Source organism: Corvus hawaiiensis, chromosome Z (genome assembly GCF_020740725.1).
Source record: "Corvus hawaiiensis isolate bCorHaw1 chromosome Z, bCorHaw1.pri.cur, whole genome shotgun sequence".
Taxonomy (NCBI): domain Eukaryota; kingdom Metazoa; phylum Chordata; class Aves; order Passeriformes; family Corvidae; genus Corvus; species Corvus hawaiiensis.
Genome location: NC_063255.1, coordinates 36,419,204 through 36,438,163, shown reverse-complemented (window position 1 = coordinate 36,438,163; position 18,960 = coordinate 36,419,204). Strand labels below are relative to the sequence as shown.

General features: G+C 36.9%; 2 long non-coding RNA genes across 2 annotated transcripts in view; one reads left to right on the top strand and one right to left on the bottom strand.

Annotated features, from left to right (window-relative positions):
- Positions 1 to 5,355, bottom strand: part of LOC125320515 — a 36,234-nt gene extending 30,879 nt beyond the window's left edge. The window contains exon 1 of the long non-coding RNA XR_007201145.1: positions 5,307 to 5,355. This is a non-coding gene — a long non-coding RNA (uncharacterized LOC125320515). The remainder of the gene's footprint in view (positions 1 to 5,306) is intronic.
- Positions 5,356 to 7,607: 2,252 nt separating this feature from the next.
- LOC125320118 overlaps positions 7,608 to 18,960 on the top strand; it is a 53,228-nt gene continuing 41,875 nt past the window's right edge. The window contains exon 1 of the long non-coding RNA XR_007201011.1: positions 7,608 to 8,009. This is a non-coding gene — a long non-coding RNA (uncharacterized LOC125320118). The remainder of the gene's footprint in view (positions 8,010 to 18,960) is intronic.

The following is an 18,960-nucleotide window of genomic DNA, read 5'->3' as shown; positions in this document are numbered from 1 at the left end:
CTTCTGGATACTGTTCCCCAGCAGGGCCTTTTTTTTTCCTCTTCTTAACCACATAGTCCCACAGATGCTACCACCATTGCTGATGACCTGAGCTGTGACTGTTATCAGGTCAGTCTGAGTCAGGAGTTACCTGGCGGTGTCTCTGTTAGACACAGCAGAAACTTCTGGCATCTTCTCACAGAAGCCATCCAAGTAGCCTCTCTGCTTCCAAAACTTTGTCATGTATGCAGAACCAATACAGCACTTCAACAATTAATAGAGTCAGACTGTATGACTTTATAATCAATACCAGATGAAAACAGCACACTAGAAGTAAAACTGAAGTTGCTCTGAGGAGGCAACTTTTTTTACTTACAAATTCAGTGAACACTGATCGACTGTGTTATTTTTAAAAAGATCAATATTGTTATTGGAGAAGAGAGAAAGACAAAATAGTTATCCATTTGAACAAGTCAATAAAAGTAGAAATGCTTAAAAAATGCCTCAAGAGGAATAATTACATTGAGAGGATTTCATTGGTGTGGAGATTATCTTGAAGTAAATTTCAGCATCAGAAGTCAATAACTACCCAGACTGTTTTGTCCTTATTTTGCCATTTTTCCACTAGAGACATATTTCTGTGGTAAAGACAGGATAAGGTAAATAACTAAAATCTGCCACAGTATTTTGAATAGGAAAACTAATTCTAATTGCTTTTTTTTTATGGTGGTGGTATTTGCTTATGTTATACCCTGCTTTGACAGTCAACAGAAGGGATGAATTGTCATGTCAACAAAACGCTCTTGTTCTGTCCTGTATTCAGCCATGAAATATGTTGTTCAATATCACCTATTAAATATTGAGTGCACGTTTATAGTGTTCAGACAGTTTCAAAACCTGAGAAGACTCAGTCCTACAACAAAACAGAGTTAAGAGAATTGGTCTCCTACTTGATTTTTCGTTTGATAAAAACCTGTTGGGTTAACTTTCATATCTAATACTTGGCTTTATTTTAAGTGGTTTTTTTGTATTAGGAAGGATTAGAATACTTCATAGCTTTTAGTTTGTGTCTTACAAAAAATATAATAGGAATTGGGATAGACAAAAACAATAAAGGAAATTACGGCTGAAGGAAAGCAAGATTTTTTTTCTTATCAGCAAACTGGATATTGTGGTGGTTTACTGTATATATCTAAATGATATCTTTTGTTCGGTCCTGTTTTTTGGTCTCAAAGTCTTTGGCTACTTGTATCACAACATATATTCATAATAAAGGCAGAAAGAGTATATATTTAAAAAAACAGTGAGATACTCTGAAATTTTAGTATTGCGCTGCCTTATGATTAGAAATACATTTAATAAGCATGCATGTTTATAATGCTATAAACTATACTGTATACTACGCTACTATACTACATCACTACTATACAACTATTTCTAAACTACTTAAAGAAATCTTTCATCCATGGATTTGGAAGCTGCCATATGTTCCTGAAACAATGAAAAGTTGTTTCTTTACCCAGGGGTGGAACTGCTTTTAAATGCAAAAACGAGACTAGAGTTTTTAAGAACTAGAAGTCGGTACATTCAATACAAACAGATGAGAATTATGTGTTTATTTGTCCATAAAAGATACTTAAGTGAGTTTAAGTGGCTTCATATACTAGGATGAGTTTTTCTATGAGTCAGCAAGACTAACAGTAACAATGTAGCTTCTTTTGTAGATGTTGACCAAAATAATAACTATTTTTGAGACAACACTTAAAAATAAATGCATCCCTTCCCGCACTAAGAAAATAGTGTTGATACTGGTATTTAACATCATTTCACTAATCTGACTAAACTAAAAGTTGTGTGTCTTTTTGTTAATCTGTGGGAATTTTCATACTTTTCAAGACCCACAGTCTGATATTCGAAGTACTCCAAAAAGTCCTTGGAATAATGTGAGATTCTGTAGACTGGAGCCTGCCAGTAAGAGGATGTTTACTCCCCCTGCACCCATACATTAGATTTTACTAAAAGCATTTAAGTTTTAGAAAATTATTGTTAAATGTTCAATTATTTCCATGCCAAGTTTATTTCATTCCAAATTCAGGTGTACATGTCTCAGTTCTTATTTTTAAAGACATTAATATCGGCGGAATTCAAATATAACTAGTTTGGGCTAAATGCCCAATAATAATTATCCTGCCCTTACTTTTCTATAGATGGGGATATTCAGTCTCTGAATGATGCACCTCAACTCAGCACTGATGCCTGTAGCTTGAAAACATGCTCCAGCAAATGTCCTCTGAAGATTTTCACACTCTTCTCATTTAGTATCTTTTTTTAGCAGCTCACTAGTGTCAAGATCACCTTTTTTCTTTAAAATCTATTCTTTGCCCACAGTGACAACTTATTTTTATGGAGCTGAAGGGCAAAAAGATAAGTAATCAGACTATCTTTGCAGATACAGTTTTAAAGGAAAGACACTACAAAATTATTTTTTAACAATTGCTGCTGCAAAACCTAGAAACCACGTGATATATATGTGGTCCTCTTTTATACCAAATCTCTAAAGAGAAATTCTTAAAATGATTCAGTTGATATAGGTGTCTTAAAACCTACCATATTTACCTGTGTGAATTCGAGGATGACCCCTAAATAGACAAGGAAGTATCTCATAGAAGCAGATGAGTTGTTTTCTCCCTAAGAAACAGAGCGTTCTGTACCAAAATTTAATTTACCAAGGAAGTATTTGGAGAATTATCACACCAATCCATCTATACATCTTCTCTGATTGATAGAAGGACAGTCAATTAGAAAAGGGTAATTCATAGCATCCTTCACCAATTCTTTGTCTAAATTATCCCTTGGAGTATTTACCTTCCCTCTTTTTCTGTAACCTGTAAAGGCAGTTAGAGAGGAGAGGGCAAAAATGTTGTCTACGTTGACTAAATCTATTGCCTGCTGGATGGCAGGACAGTAAGTTAAAACTCTTCCTTTTCTCTCCCCATTCCTAATTGCTATCATCTGTTTGCACATACCCTTGCCCAGCTTGTTTTGTATCACTCAAATACAGCTGCATGAAATCTGGTAGCTTATTTTTAGCTAGTACCTTCCAGAATGCAGATGATGTTTTTTTAGAGAGGTGAAGGATCCACTACTGCTTATTTCAGGGTTTAATCGTTTTCACTGTTCAAAATCTATTTCTTGGTTTCATTCCAGTTTCTGCCTCTGGGTTTTTTTATGTCTTTCTCTGCCTGGAAAAATTGCAAAGTACTTAAGCAATTGGCTTTTTCTCTCTGTGAAAGTACTTATAAACTGCAGTCAAGTCACTTCTCAGGTTTTTCTCTCAAATGTAGAGTGTGAACTCTTTATGTATCTCTGTGATAAACATTACTTCTGCCTCTTGGAAGTGACTCTTTTTTGCACTTTGCCCAATTCCATATGTCAAATTTTAAAATGTGAGTGTACAAACCCTACATACTTGTTTTGATAATGCTTAATTTGTACGCAACAGAAAAGGTCACTTATCTTTTTTAACTTACTCTGTAGAAGCAGATGATAAGGTCACAAATCAGGGTCAAAGGGAGGTTTAAAATCAGTTATTCAATTTCTGTGATCCCTTAATGTGTATTATTTCTTTACTATACCAGCTTAAGCACTTATGTATGCTAAATTTCACAGAATATCTTGTTTCCAGTATTTTGATGGAGGGAAGTACACCCCAAAACAGATCATCACCAGTTTTCTCTTACAGATCCCCATTTATAAGACCAGTACCTTAAAAACAAATGGTGAATTATTGCTTGGAAAAACTAACAAAGATAAAAAAAATCCACGTTATAAGAAATTTAACCACAAATTGTACTTTATGCAGAATATACAGCTCTTTCTGTCTTATGTACAAGGGGCTCTATTCTTGTTAAAAACAAAAAAGTCACATTTTATTCCAGCAAAATAAAGCAGAACTAGAGTTAACTTACAGCTAATGTAATTTGGCTAACATTTTTATGATATCAGTTGCTGTCAATTATATATTCTCACAGTGTAGTTGAAACAATTTGGATAGAATAAATTACTAGTTATTCTGAAACTATTTCCTCATAGCATAGTACTCTAAATGTGCTATAATTGCCTCTGATATCTCTCTGACAGGTTTTGGTATTTCATACTCATTGAATGAACAAAGCATGTACTCTATCCAGCAGGGTGCATTAAGAATAAAATGAAATCTGGCACTGACATGCCACTTCCATTGATATTCATGAAGGAAAATGTAGTTTAGCAGCTCAGTCCAAGACTCCTCAAAGTGAATGGGAAGAGTCACACCAACATCTATGACAGCTGAATCACAGAGGCCCAGCAGAGGCAAGCTACCTATGACACATGAAAATGAGACGGCAAGCCCAGCACCCATACTGGATGAAAAATAACAAGACTGTTCTTAATCGTGTTAATCTGTCTTGCAGTAAATATCTAATGGCCTTCTGCTTAAGTTCAAATAAATAACCAAGTCCTCTAATAAATTATTCAGCCATTTCTCTGCTGCCTGTTATGTACCAGACACATTTCTTTGACTGTCAGCACACATACCCCATTAGCATTCTTGTAGCAACTTTTTATTTTTGGATGAGAACAAAGTCCATTTCATTTCTCCTTTTATTTTTTCTTTTTATGAATTTATTTTTTTTTATTGCTGTGGTAACATCCAATGTCACTGAAACCGAAATAGCAACAGAAGTTTATGCTACCAAATGAATGGGATTTTAATGAATGTTTCTGACATATAAAATGATACCAAGTACCAGAAATAATTTCTTTTTACCTTTTGGACTGCATATTTACACTAAATTTTATGGATTTTGGAACAGTTTAAATTTTGGAAGAAATATATTTCAAACCTCAAAGGTGTTTTGAGTGTCTCAGTTGTCTTTATTTCTGTATGTGTCTTTATTTCATGGTTTCCAACAAGAGTTTGCATCAAGAATTTTCAATATTTAGACAGGTATCTATTCTACTTCTTGGGCATGACTCCTATAAACGCACTGGGACACACCTTGCAAGCTACTTCCAAGACTGTAACATATTAATTCATAAGAATTTCTCCAGTGCTTTCCCTAAATTATTACTCAAGTTATTACTTTAATGGAATTGACAGAATTAAAGAATGGCCTGTGTTGAAAAGCACCTTAGAGACTATCTAGTTCCAACCCCCCTGCCATGGACAGGGACACCTTCCACTACATCAGGTTACTCAAAGCCCCATCCAACTTGGCCTTGAAGACTGGCAGGATTGGAGCATCCATAACTTCTCTGGGCAACCTTTTCCAGTGCCTCACCACTCTCATAGTAAAGAAATTCTTCCTAATATCTAATCTAAACCTGCCCTCTAAACCTGTCCTATCACTACATGGTCTTTTAAGTAGTGTCTCTCTGTCTTTCTTGTAGGCTCCCTTCAGGTACCAGAAGGCTGCAGTTAGGTACACCCTGATGCTCTTTTTCAGGCTGAACAGTCCCAATTCTCTCAGATGTTCCTCACAGGAAAGGTGCTTCATCCCTCTAAATTCATCTTGATGGCCTTCATCTAGACTCTCTCCAACAGGTCCATGTCCTTCCTGTGATGGATCCCAGAGCTGGATTCAGCCGGATTATCTGTAGAGTAAAAGTTGCATGTGCACTTAGGTTATGAATCCAGGTCCAGTTATTTGGTTTAATTTCCCTACATGTAATGAAAATTTTCCATTTAATTTAATTTAACTGAGACTTGATTTAATCTTCCTGAATAGCACTAATTCTCTTCCTCATTTTTATGAGGAATTTGTTGCCTTTGATCTACTTCAAGTTGGCGTGAATTTCCTGACCTCTTACTGTCAAGAAGCACAGCTTACACCTGTCATTTCAGTGAGTGACTCTTGTCGAAAAGCTTCATACGGGTAACAAAGCAGTTTTAGGCTTGCCAGAAGTGTAGTATTTTCAACTGTGTTTATAAAGTAAACACTTTTGAGATAATCTAGGATGCTTCAATATGTGACCATCTGGTTGTAAAATTAGGGAAAAAAGCTTCAACATTGCTTAGTATAATCCATTTTCCAAAACTGCTAACATTTTTATTGCCATTTAAAGCTAGGGATAATAAAATTGACACAATTATTCTAGTGCAAATTTTTAGAAACTGGGGAAAAATATGCTTTTTCTATAAATACAAATATCTTCTTTAAATCAGGGTTCATTTCTTCATACTGCATGGAACTTACAAACCAGCCAATTAACCTATCTTTGCCTCTACTTACACACCAATTTTTGATAAGTGTAATCACTATACAAGTTATTAAATAGAGTAATCACTATACAAGTTATTAAATAGGTAATTAATCATGAAACAAACTATTCTATTGGCAAGATCAATTCATACTTCATACTCTTTTGAAGATCTGAATACAGGGTTTAATTTCTTTCCTTGCTTTTCCCTGCATATTGCAGAGTACTAGTTTTAGAGATGGTATAATGCTTTCTATTAATAATATATGTGTAATTCCTCTGAGATAAATATCTACTAAAGTAAAATGTCTTTATGAAATCCTACTGACAGTCAGTTTGAAGGCAAGTTCTTAGGAAATAGTTCAGAAACTTTGTTTTCAAAACCTTTAGCAATACATTTCCTTAGTGTTAGGTTATTGACTGATACTAGAAAATAAATTACTCCAAAGCAATCTTTTTCCTAGACAATGTTGGTTTTGTAAAATCAGAATGGTCTACAGCAAGGCCCATTTAGTTTTGACAAAAGATATAATTCTTTGCCAAGACAAGAAAGGCCATTTAAGTTATTCTAACCTGTAATATTCTCCACTACCCAAGCATTGCAAATCAGTTAAATACATCTAGATTCACATTTTTCATTAAATCTCCCCTCTTCTCAAATGGCAGAGAACTTGCATGATCTCAAAGGAGATACCTTACAGCTCATACATCATAGTATTTGTATTTCCTCCACCAACCATAGTAGACAGAAGTCAAAACTAGTTTCAGAGCCTCAGTAATTCAGCCAAGCAAATTAACAACTTGCAAAAATGCAGTTCACATACAATCAACTTGAAATCAAGTTATGTTAATCATTTTAAACCAAATTTTAGGTTAGAAACAGGTCTGAGTGAAATTATTATTGAAAGTTTTGTTCTCAGAAGAACCTTTTTATATAAACCAAAAGTAAGTCTACTTATCCTTAAGGAATATACATTCTGAATTTATTTCAGTTCAAACAGATGCCCAAAAATCTTCAGGAAGAATAATATTAGTTATAACTTCATAACCCTTGGCGTGTTTTAGATGCTTTGGAAAAGGAAACATGTATTTTGTGTTACAAAATGTGTTGTGTTGGAACTCTGGGTTTAGAGAATTTAGGTTTCTGGGATATTATATATACATGTGTAACAATATGGAGGATTTTGGGTGGGGATTAGCTCTTCTTGTCCTTCTTCTTCACAAATCTGAGTGTTCTTTTATTGGGTTAAAAAACCCACACTGCAGACCATGAATAGATAGTTATTGGATTATAAATAAAAACAAGTTTTATAATTGGGTGATTTGGACCTTAAACAGACTTGAAAGTTAGAACTCGGAGCCATTTTCCACTGTGTTACCTTGGAGGCACATCCCGTGCAGCTGTGCTATAGATAAGAAAATAATAAACGTCTAAGTCTGAAGAACAATCTAGCGTCCTCTGCCTTTCAATCCAAACTGAGTAAAAGAACCCACGATTCAGAGAGACAAAAATGAAAACACAGAGAAAACTAATAATTGGTGACCCGTGTGAGGACTCAGAGTTTGAACCTCCCTGAAGAAAACGAGAAAAGAAGAAAAAGCAGCTTCGAGCTGGGAAAAGGAAGAAGACTATTCCCCGGGGAAAAAAGAAAAAAAAAAGAAAAAAAAAAAAAAAAAAAGAGAAACAGGATCTCGGACCCTAGAGGCTGGTGAAAGGAACCAGGACCGTACTTCTGAACAGTTACGGAGCAGAGGGAACTGAGGAAAACTTCTGACGTCACTGTCAGGTATGGACTTTATGCTTCAGGATTAATCCTAGAGTCATAATGGGAAATGTTATGTCAAAATCGCAGAGAGATGCTTTTAGTAAGTTAATAAACAGCCTCCCGTGGAAATGGTCCAGCTGCTAAGCTTCTTCCTAATTGCAGAGTGGTATATGAAGTAATTGCATGCAAAAGTCAGATGGAACAGCGCAGCGAGACGCCTGCAGCTCCTCACAGCGACGCGGCTTGTGCGCAGCCTCTGCTGCCTGCACGAGAGGGAGAGGGGGCCCCGCCTGCTTCCCTCTCAGGCGGCGGGAGCTAAAACTCAAACGGAACAGAAGGCTATTTGTAACAGATCACGAGCTGCCCAAAATGCTAAACACCCAGAGCAGCAGATACGGCAAAAGCGAAGCAGATAACGGAGGGGGTGCAGGGAAGCCCGGGTTCGTCCCTGGTCGATTCGCGAACCGTGGCACAGACCGACCCAGGGCTGGAGCAGTTAAAACAACAAAAGCCGTCCCAGACACGCCAGAGAAAACTAATTGTGTTGTGCGGGGCATGAGCAAGGAATATGTTCTGTCATGCATTCTGAAATCCAGAAACATGTTTGCCATTCTGTCTCATACATGTAATTTCCTTCAGTTTAAGGTTTTCCTGCACACAAACACAGTGACCTGTCATTTATTTCTCCATGCAGAAGTAAATAACCTACAGAGAACATAACATGCAGAGTAGCCACAGTGTGAAAATTGAGCAGCAAATATAGGGGAAAACCAGGCTCAGTGCCACATATATGCAGAGAAGCCACACACAGAGAGGAAATACGTGACACCAAAGAGCAGAAATATCTCCTTGAAAAATGTGGCTCAGCTGACTAAAACCTGTCCCTTAAAAACCTGCTATAACCATGGGAGCTCTAAGGTTGTACTTTAATGTTCTGTGTATCTATTACAGTGTTATTTTACAACTGTGAAGTAGATTTTTAGAGCAAATATATAACATTCTGCTAAGGCTTTTAACCTTAGCCTGTTCCAGCTATACCTTTGCACCCCAGAATTCACCAAATTGTCCAGATTTCATCTACCTCTATGGAAGGATTTTAAAAATAAGCCTTTCAGCTTTATCCCTTGAAAAATGGAAAAATATTTGGAAAAAATATTAAAAAGAATCTCTGGATTTTCTCACCCACTTAAAAAAAAAAAAAAAGGAATGATAACTTTTATTCTTTACTATGTTTTCCAAATTTTTCAGTTCTGACACAGAGTTCTTACAAAAACTGTTGCCTTGTCAAGACCCTAGGACAAAGACAAGAGAAGTGTACACTATATAACACTGTTTCCCATTAATGTGCTGTTTTGTGGGCAATCTGCATTCCCTCTGCTTAAAAAGGCAAAACCATCACACTCAGCCTGTGAGAGTTCTAGAATCTGCAAAAGATAAATAATGAAATCAGGAAAGACAATTGTTGAGGAAACGTTAGCAGATGTATTTTTGTTAGTCTTCAGCAGGCCTAGGCTTTTGCTTTATTCATGTCATAAAACATAGCATAGACCTCCTTTACAGCATAGCACTGATCACTGTGTTGATTGTCAACATATGAGGTATTATTTCATGTCTATCCTACAGTTTTGACAGGGATACCTGAGAAAACCAATGACAAAATACAAGCTGTGCCTGAGAGACTACCATTTGGAATGGGCAATAGTTTGTCTGAAGCAGAGGTTATCAATAACCATTTCCATTTCCCAACGCAACAGTTTCCCTACAATACTATGATTCAGGCTGTCATGAGAAGGTTAATTTAAACCAAAAGCAGTTACAAAGGCAAAAATATCAAAAAACCCACAAGTGTTAGTCTTTAGTAGCACGTCCCAAGAGAATGAGAAAGAAGAATAACAAACAATAAAACTAGTGCAAATTCAGTTGGCTGAACCATATTTGATTTGCATTGAACCTGGCAGCAGCAAAGGCAGGTAAGAAAGCTTTCTTCTTCCCCCTTAAAACCCTTCTTTAAAAGTCTACACCGAGTGTGATACAGCCTGAGGCTAAATACCAGCATGTAGAGAAATAGATGACAGCTCTGTTCATTTCAGTTTTTCAAACTTCATCTCAAAGCTCTCATTCAGTATGTGTTGAAAGCAGAAAAAACCACAGCAACTATAATTCTAAGACTTGCAGGAAAGCATGCATACATAATGTGCAAGCCTTCAGCATTTTCTATGTATTGTTCTGGTTTGATGTGCTCACAGAACTTGAATTGAAGGGGAAAGCATATGTACATTTCAGCCCATAAACAGACAAGAAAAGGAGCGTCATGCACCTCATCCAAAGTAGTAAGGCAAAACAGTCTTTTCCAATCACTGTTGGCAGATACGTGTATATGCAGGAATGCATGCAGACTCATACTGTCAGTGAAATTAAAACTGACAAATGATAACTTTGCACTGTATGATGTTTTGCAAATTTGATAAACCCACAGCAGGACCTAGAAACTCTTAATCTTTGCATTTAACTTTAAATAAGTAATTGCCTTTTATTAAACTATGAGAAGCAGGGACTTAAATTTCAGCTAAAACCTTGACATTTCATGTTGATCTTTGTTCCAAACTACCAATGTAAAAATCCAATGCGAGTGTCAGTTACAAATAGCTGCAATACAGATAGGAACCTGGGAATGTCCTCTAGATACAGGTTATGGTATACTTACTGGACTGGTTCACAGTTCAGAATACATATACCTTAAATAACACAATAAATGTTTACCAAATCCAAATCTAAATTTAAGGTTTGGAAACAGTTTGTAAATGTTTGCAATGACAGTATTCTTCACATTTCTTTTAATTACAGTATTCTTCAAATTTATTTTTTAAAAAATTGACTGTTCACAGAGCTTCCATATATGATTCATGTTCCTGTTCTCAGGTATGTTTGGAAGAAAGGACACATCCTTTTATTGGCTGCCATTTCTGCAGGATTCATGAAAAGGCCTTTTACTTAATAAACTTAGAAGTAAGGGCATCCATTGCCCCTTTGAGAAATTCTTTCAAAAATGGAAATCTTTTCGAATGCTTATAATGCACGAGTCCAGTTAAAGAAGAGGTGACTGCTATCTCACAGGTTAGATTGTTAACAATAGCTTCCTTTATTAAGAAGTAAACTACCATCTAGCTCTGGGTTTGGGGTTTTGAGACCAATATTGGGCAATGCTTAGGAGCTGTTAAAGACATCCTGATTATTCTCTTTGAACCATATTTGTAGTACTTTTATATTACCGCACTCCTACGCCCTAGGGTATATCACCGTGTCCCGCAGCTGTAGGGAGGAGGAGAGAAGATCCAGCAGGCAGGAATTGTGCAGCAGATTGATTTATTTAATTATTTTACAAACTCTTTTATAGACTTTTTTCTTCATAGTCTAATTGGACAAAGGATCAGCCACCCTCTGGGGTGATTGGCTAAAATCCTAAAACATCCATTGTCAAAATATTTTTCTACTGTACCATAAACAAGACTTTTCAAGGTTGCAGGTGGTTGTTCAGATGTGTGGTTGTTTACATAACTCTGCTACCTCTTCTGTAAGAGAGAAAAGTCTCTCACAGGCTTAGAAAACAGCAAGAAAATCCTTGCTAGCAGCATTTTTGTATCCACACTTTTATAGTTATTAATACAAAATAGGGACAGCAGTGAAAACTTCTAAGGCCTCTAGGTGAAGCACAAGAGCATAAGAAAACATTTTTAACTCTTGGGCGATATCTGGAGCTTTAGATTATAATGTTTTTGACATTTCCTTCTCAGTTCATCATATTCTAACTTTGTATATGGTATTTCTTTTACCTTCATTTGATCTTTCTTAGTCTTCATAGATATTCTGCATTCTTGTGCTTGCACCTACTTGCTACCACACTGAAAGTAAGTTCTCAATGTGAAGAGGCCAGCACAAAGCACTGCACTCTTGGGGTTCCTCCCCCCTGGCATGGGGTCCTGGGAGAGGGGCACTGGGAGGGAGGCATGGGGTTTCCCTAGCCCCTGGTCAGCCTCCTTCCCCATTGGTTGTTTTGTGTTCCCCTGCCCAGCAAGGACCCTCTGGTCCCATGATTGCCACAGTTCTTCAGAAGTCACCGGCCATGCGGCTGAAAATAAACATCTCTCTGAAATATCTACCAAGAATTGGTCCTTATATTTCTTTTCCACGGGCCTCACTGAATATACGTGTTGTAGGAACCCCCACTACAACACTGCATTGGTTTTTTGATCAGTGTTGATTTTTTTCTTAACGATGGGTACTCTCAGCTGTCTTGTTTATTATATTTTGTTTGCAACTGAACCACTCTCTGAGAACGCATATCTGGCCTGGTCATCAAAGGTTTTAAGGGTGCAGCAATTTATGCTTTTTACTTAATAATTCACCTGATGCTTAAGAGGTCAATGTAAATTACCAAAGGCCTGTAATTTAAACATTTGCTGGCTTTCTGCTTCACAAGTTTGATGGACATCTTAATGGTATGACTAAGATTGTTGAGGAACATAACAATCACCCTTTATAAAGAGCTCACAGCTGCAAACACTCTCACAATAAGCTTCAAATTACAGTTGTGTTGTCTGAAACTAGATTTGTATTTTCTGTCAGATATACTTAATACCTGCAGAATGCTTCTGCTGCATGTGTCATTAACTTCACCTGAAATGTAACGATCCATCCCTTGTAAAATTACGTCAAATGGGCTGACACTTTTCTGAAATGAACTCCTGATATTGCAAAGGCTGTGCTTTATTGAAGCTTTTCTTTAGGTTTTCTACTGAGAAATCTGTGAGAAACTGTTGACAGTTTCACATGAAATTATTTGCACAGACAATGACAAATTCTTGATTAAACAATCTGGCAACGAATTTTCATTAAATTGAAAAGCTATTAAATTATATAGACTTACTTTACTTTAGCACTCAGGCTGCAATCTACATTTAATAGTTGCTAAGCATTCTTCTGATGTCTAAACTATTTCTAGACAGAAACAAAATGGATTTTGTAATAAAAGTAGAATTAAAGAAAATAAAGTAATAGGAATCTATTAATTTTTATTCACTTTATTTTGTACCATCTGTATGCTAAGGACTTTGTAAATGGTATAGTAAACAAGTGCACATATGGACAGGAATATATGCCAAAAAAATTCTCCAACAAACTGAGAAGTTAAAGTAAAACGATAGGTAGATAGATATCTTTTTTCTATTAACAGATGACTTCTATTACTGGCGTGTTTACTGGTTTTTTGGGATTTGGGATGTTTGTTTTTAAATTAATATAATCCTTTATTTCATCCACTTAGTAAGGTTTTAATTTTGTCCCAAGACTTCAAAGAGACCAGAAAGCAATACAAAAACCCCTGCCACTTTTGGAAAGGACTTGTAAAGACTGTTAGCTGCATTAGTAATTATATTTTACCATGCTTTGCAAGTTATGAATTATAGGGATAGGCACTTTATCTGTACTCTGCTAGCACTACCTTCTGGAGTGTCTAACTGATCCTAGCATTATTCAGCATACATATGATGGGAAGCTTTTCCTTACTCTCAATACACAGTGCAGCCAGGTTTAAATAGCACAGAAAATTATTCCCACCTCAAATAAGAACTGAAGACAGCAAGGCATTAGCAATTTCAGGGTGTTGTTGGAGTAACATCCACAGGTCATGCCCAAATGAGGTGACAAAACTGCCTTTCTGTCTAACGTCATCCTGTGCTGAGGTTTCTGTTAAGGGATGAAGAACCTCAGTGCAAAGGGCTGGACCATGGGGGTGGTCAGAGTGTCTGATCACTACTGCTTGAAAGTCAAAATGCCCATGCCCTAAAGTCTTGCTGGCCTTAGAATCTTGTATCAGTACTATCAAATACGCAAATCAATATTCAAGAAGTATCTACTTCTTGTGAGGGGTATATCAATTTGTCCTCTGATATCTGGGTTGGAAAATAATAAGTCTTGCAGGTAACATTCAAGCTAAACCTACTGGAAGCTGCTTTAACTCAGGCAAAGACATATATCGAGTCCCTGCCTACCTCAGAGCACAAGAGATCTGAGGTAATAGGAGATTTTCCCTCCTTTATTTTGCTGAGAGCTCTATGGAGCATTTTCAGCCAACCCTGAAAGCTTCTTCAAGTTTCACCAGTAGAAACATGCTTTTGCCTTCTTAGATGTGGGGTGCATGCTGGTAGCAATAGAAATAAAAAGTAAAATAAAAATTCCTTCTGTTTTCTATTTTTTTTTATATGACTAACTGCTGAAACATGGAGTGGAAAACTGGGACTGCATGGGTGAGAGCCCTGTCCCTGATCCTTCCTACGTCAATACCTCTTGTGCCAGAGCATGAGTTCAGCCTCCAGGCAAATCATTTACATCTGTGAAAGACACTTGTACCTGAAGTCAAAACACTCATGGCAATTCCTGAGGAGATATAAATAAGTTCAAGGGGCATCTACAGAGCAATAACAGTGTGTTTAGGCTCAAAGAAATATTGATAGCTGCAGACTCTTTCCGAGTCCCACGAGGCAGTACTCAGGCCCTCAATCCACTCCACGGAGCTATCACAGTAGCACTAAGCAGTGTTGCTGTGAAGGCAGTTAGCCATAAAATCAATATTTTCTACTACCAGAAAAAATCTTGCCCATCTTTCGCTTGTGCAGCTGCTCTTTCTCCTGCTGATTTGCAAGCAGGGAACAGGTATGTTGAAGCAAGTCCTGGCAAACCTCGACCCAATCTTCAGCTTGTTATACAGAGGCACTAAGGCAGAAGAACTAGGAAGTTATTTTTCAGCCAGTGAAGGACAGGCACATGAATTTTCTCTTTCTCTCTCTTACATGTCAGAAAAAAAATGGGAAACCAACAAGTTTGATGCATTTCCTTTGTGATTTAGTAAATCTCCAGGTTGTTCCTGAGGCAATACTGTGATGTACTATTTTTCCTTCAAGGGAAAGGGAAACTCACAGCAGAGCCCCCCTGCTTAAATGACATTTCAGAAACACTTTTTTCAGTTAGCATAGCTCCCAGCAGAAAATACCAGCTTCCTATTTCAAGAGAAATACCCGAATGAATTTGGTCTAAGAAATACATTTTAAACTGTGTAAGTCAAGCCCAGGAGAAATAAAGAGGGGAAAACACATAGCATGATCAGTAAGTTTGTGTTCTAGTATAACCACAAACTACAACATTTATTCAGTGCTGGTGGCAACATCAGTGCAGCTGGCATGAGACAGGTTGCTGAATCTCTGCTAGTAAAGCTGCGTCAGTCCTGTTCATATATATGTTACTCAAGAATTTATTGTCCTCAGGAAACTACAGCAAAATACAATCCAGAAATTATGAGGGAAAAGGACAACATTTAAAGAGCAAATGTCGAATATTGAGACACACATATTGTTGTGTATGTTGGAAAGAAAAAAATAACTGATTTTTCTCACAATTATCATCTGGTTGCAAAGAAAACAAGAAGAAACTCATATGTTGTTGATTTAGAAGACAAGATAAAGATGACTGCATATTTGGGTTCTCAGTAGAACTCAGGTGAATGGCTGGCAGAGGCAAAAGTTAAAAAGAAAGGAGTTATGAAAATGCTTGACTCTATTACCTTATTAGGTCTCCTTCACCTTGCATAGTTAAATGTTTTGCCCTTGAGTCTTAATGTGTCATTGGGCAGCATTTTTTTTTTTTCCTGCTGTTTTCTGTAAGCCTCCTCCAATCTGGCTGTCTGGTTACAACTCTGTATGTATATTTTTCTAAGCAGAAAATTCCTTCATGCTAACACACCATGTCATAGGGTTGACACAAAGCACATAGGAGAGGTTAGCAAGATGGGTTCTATTTGTTGAAGTTAAATTGTTCATGCTCCAATGTACCAACAAGTCTCAGTAGCAGGCCGTAAAAAGTTCTTTCAGATGACACTCAGTATATTTTGCCAAGAAATTACAGTTGAAACATATTAAACAGCTGCCCCATATCCAATGTTTCTCTCATTCTATTAATTTGAAGTGTTATTTCCTCCATCAGAGCAATTATAAATAACACTTGGCAGCAAAGTGCCCCATATTTCTATTTGCCATGACCTATTGATATACCATGCGATGTTAAGCTTTTACTCACCCAGTTTTTCTGCCTAGAGCTCTTGAGCTGATATCCTAGCAGACAGCTTTGCTTTACAAAAGCAAAAAAAGGGTTTCAGGAACAGCAATATTTCCATAAGATGGAATAAGAAATCTAAAAAGCTGAAGTATATTTTATGTTGTGACATACAATTTTTTATCAGTCAACAGGATCATGACACTGAGAAAAATTTGTAAGAAGTTTAGCTTTTGGGCATTTTTAGATACTATTTAATATCTCAGCAACTCTCTGGGCAAATTAGAATACAGCCTTTCTTAAATCACCATGAAAAAACTTTAAATGTTACAAGAGATGGTATGGTCTTGGCCTACCTGTCAACCTATGTCTTGATTACAGTGAATTTTATCATTCTCAATTTCATTTTAATGCCAAAGCAGAACTTTAATTACCCAAATAAAAAGGTGAATGAGGGAAGAAAGGACAAGAATGTGAGTGGCTAATAAAATAATTGGGATAAAAAAGGTATGGGTTAATTAGGGATTTAACTTCCATGAGTTAAAAAGCACTGCTTAAACACTCATATAGAAAGCCCAATCTGTATCTCACTGAGGTCTACAGACGAAAAATCCTCTTCAGCTTTAAAGGACTTTGGATCAGCCCCATAAATGTTAATTTTGCTTTACATAAGTCTGTGGACTAAGGCTTTCCTTCCTTTCAGGGGAAAGCTGATCCACTAACAGTGTCTGGCAGCTTTGAGATAGTGTGGGTTTTTGCGTGCGCCTGCTTGCCCCAGGCCAGTTCTATATTTATACACCTTCTCCTGAAATGCCTCACTGTCTCATAGGAATTACCAAAAGGAGGCACAGCATGCCTCCACCCTCAATTATGAAAAGCTTCTTTTTCTAAATGGCATTTATCATCCTTTATAACAGTCTTTCATCTGGCCAAGCACACATAGTGCTTTATAGGAGACAAAGTCTAGGCAGTAATGTGGGCACTCAGGAGGTAGCAGAGCATCAGAAATCTAAATATCTCTCTGAGAAGATCTCTGTAGTATCCCCAGTTCAAACCATTTCCTAAAAACCTAGCACAGAAATGATCTGATACAGAAAGAATTTGATCTTTTCATGTCATGCTTGAAAAAAAGCCTGAAAGAATAAAATCTAGTAATCTAATTATCTCTCAATAAACATGGGTTGTCATCACATTGTCTTTCTTCTCCTAAAATCCTTACTTCTCTAGAGGGTGATAGGACTTTTCCAAGAGAGAAAAACCAGAAGAGAACACAAATTTGATTAAAATGTGGTTCACAGATATCCAAGCAGACCTGGGATTATTATTTTTCACTTTATTTAAATTTCTCCCCCTTTCCCACAAAAGTATAAACACAAAACATGGAGGACTGTCCCTGTTTGAAGGTACACCTACAGGCACACACACACACACACACAAATCCATCGATCGATCGATCTCAGATGTTTCCTTGTATACCTCTATCTACCCAATCCTAGCTATTTCTTCCCATAAGCTTCACTCCAATTTTCTTCTGTCCTTGTGCTCCTCCACAGGATTCACTCCTCAGGTGAAGAGAAAATAAGCAAGTTCTAAGCCTTGGCTCATCCTTCTCTTTGCTAAAATTTACATCATAAAATCCTCATGGAGTGTTTAAACAGGCTCAGACAGTCACAGCTCAATTTTCAACTGAAAGAAATGAATATTTTTCCCAGATCTCATCTTCTACAGAGGTGTTTAATAACCTAACTCTAACCTGTAGTGAAAAGTAAGGAAGCATTGCCTTTTTCTCAAATTCTTTAATTAATCCCCTCTTAATCTAACCAGCTGCTGGTTCCTCTTTGTCTGTTCTTCAAAAAAACAAACTTTCTCTAGAATCAACTTTCTTCTTAACAAAAGCATAATGTCTTTCCCTTCAATTTTCCTTTTGACTACTCCAGTAAAGATCTAAAATCCTGAGTACGCTGACAACTGCAGGGGAGTCACTTTTGCAAATGCCTGTACACCTGATGCAAAGAGTGGTTTGTATGTGCAGTTTAACTTAACTTGTTTTCCACTCTTCAGAACAACCTTTTTCATACCTGTAGGTAGTCTTCAAGCAATAGTCATTCAAATATACCATGTCAGCAAGCAAGTTTTGCTTTTGATTTTGTATTTTACTGTAATTATATGACACTCATCTATTCTCATAGTGCAGTACTTGATGAGGGCTGCTTAAAGCTCTGCATTTCCATTTCCACAATTTTTTTTTACTTTCGCTGTCAACTAGAATACAGAGATTAAAAAGTTCAAACCACATATCATCAAGCTTCTAAAAATGAAAATCTTCAGTACATTTATTTTAGCTACATATACTGATCTTTTTAATGTTGCATCTTACTAAGCAAGATCTCATCTTTGACCTTACTGTATTTTTCTTTCCTAAAGTACCAATAACAACACAAATAGGTAGTGGTCATCACAATGAATATTCTGACTAGCTGCCACATGTAGAGTCAAGGAAAAGAAAAACTTTCCCTCAACATCATAGTTCCTTGACCCTAACTAATACCTTTAAATTTTAAAAGAAATCAATCATGGTAAGTTTAGAATCTCATTCTGTGCACTTCAGCACAGCTGTCTGGGTATGCTTCCTGTACCAGTCTGCCTCCCCCAGTGTGGTGAGCTATTGACCAGAGCAGACTCTCTCTCAGCTGATCAGATTTCCTTCCTTGTATGCCAAAAATACTCTGAGCCTCCTGAATCCCTTTCTAGCATAACTGATGGAACCCAGGCAGAATTAGAGTTACTTCAAAATGAAATGTATCTTATACCTTTTTAAACTACATGAAAACATGACACAGAGAGACTTGTAATCAGATTCAGGGAAAAGTGG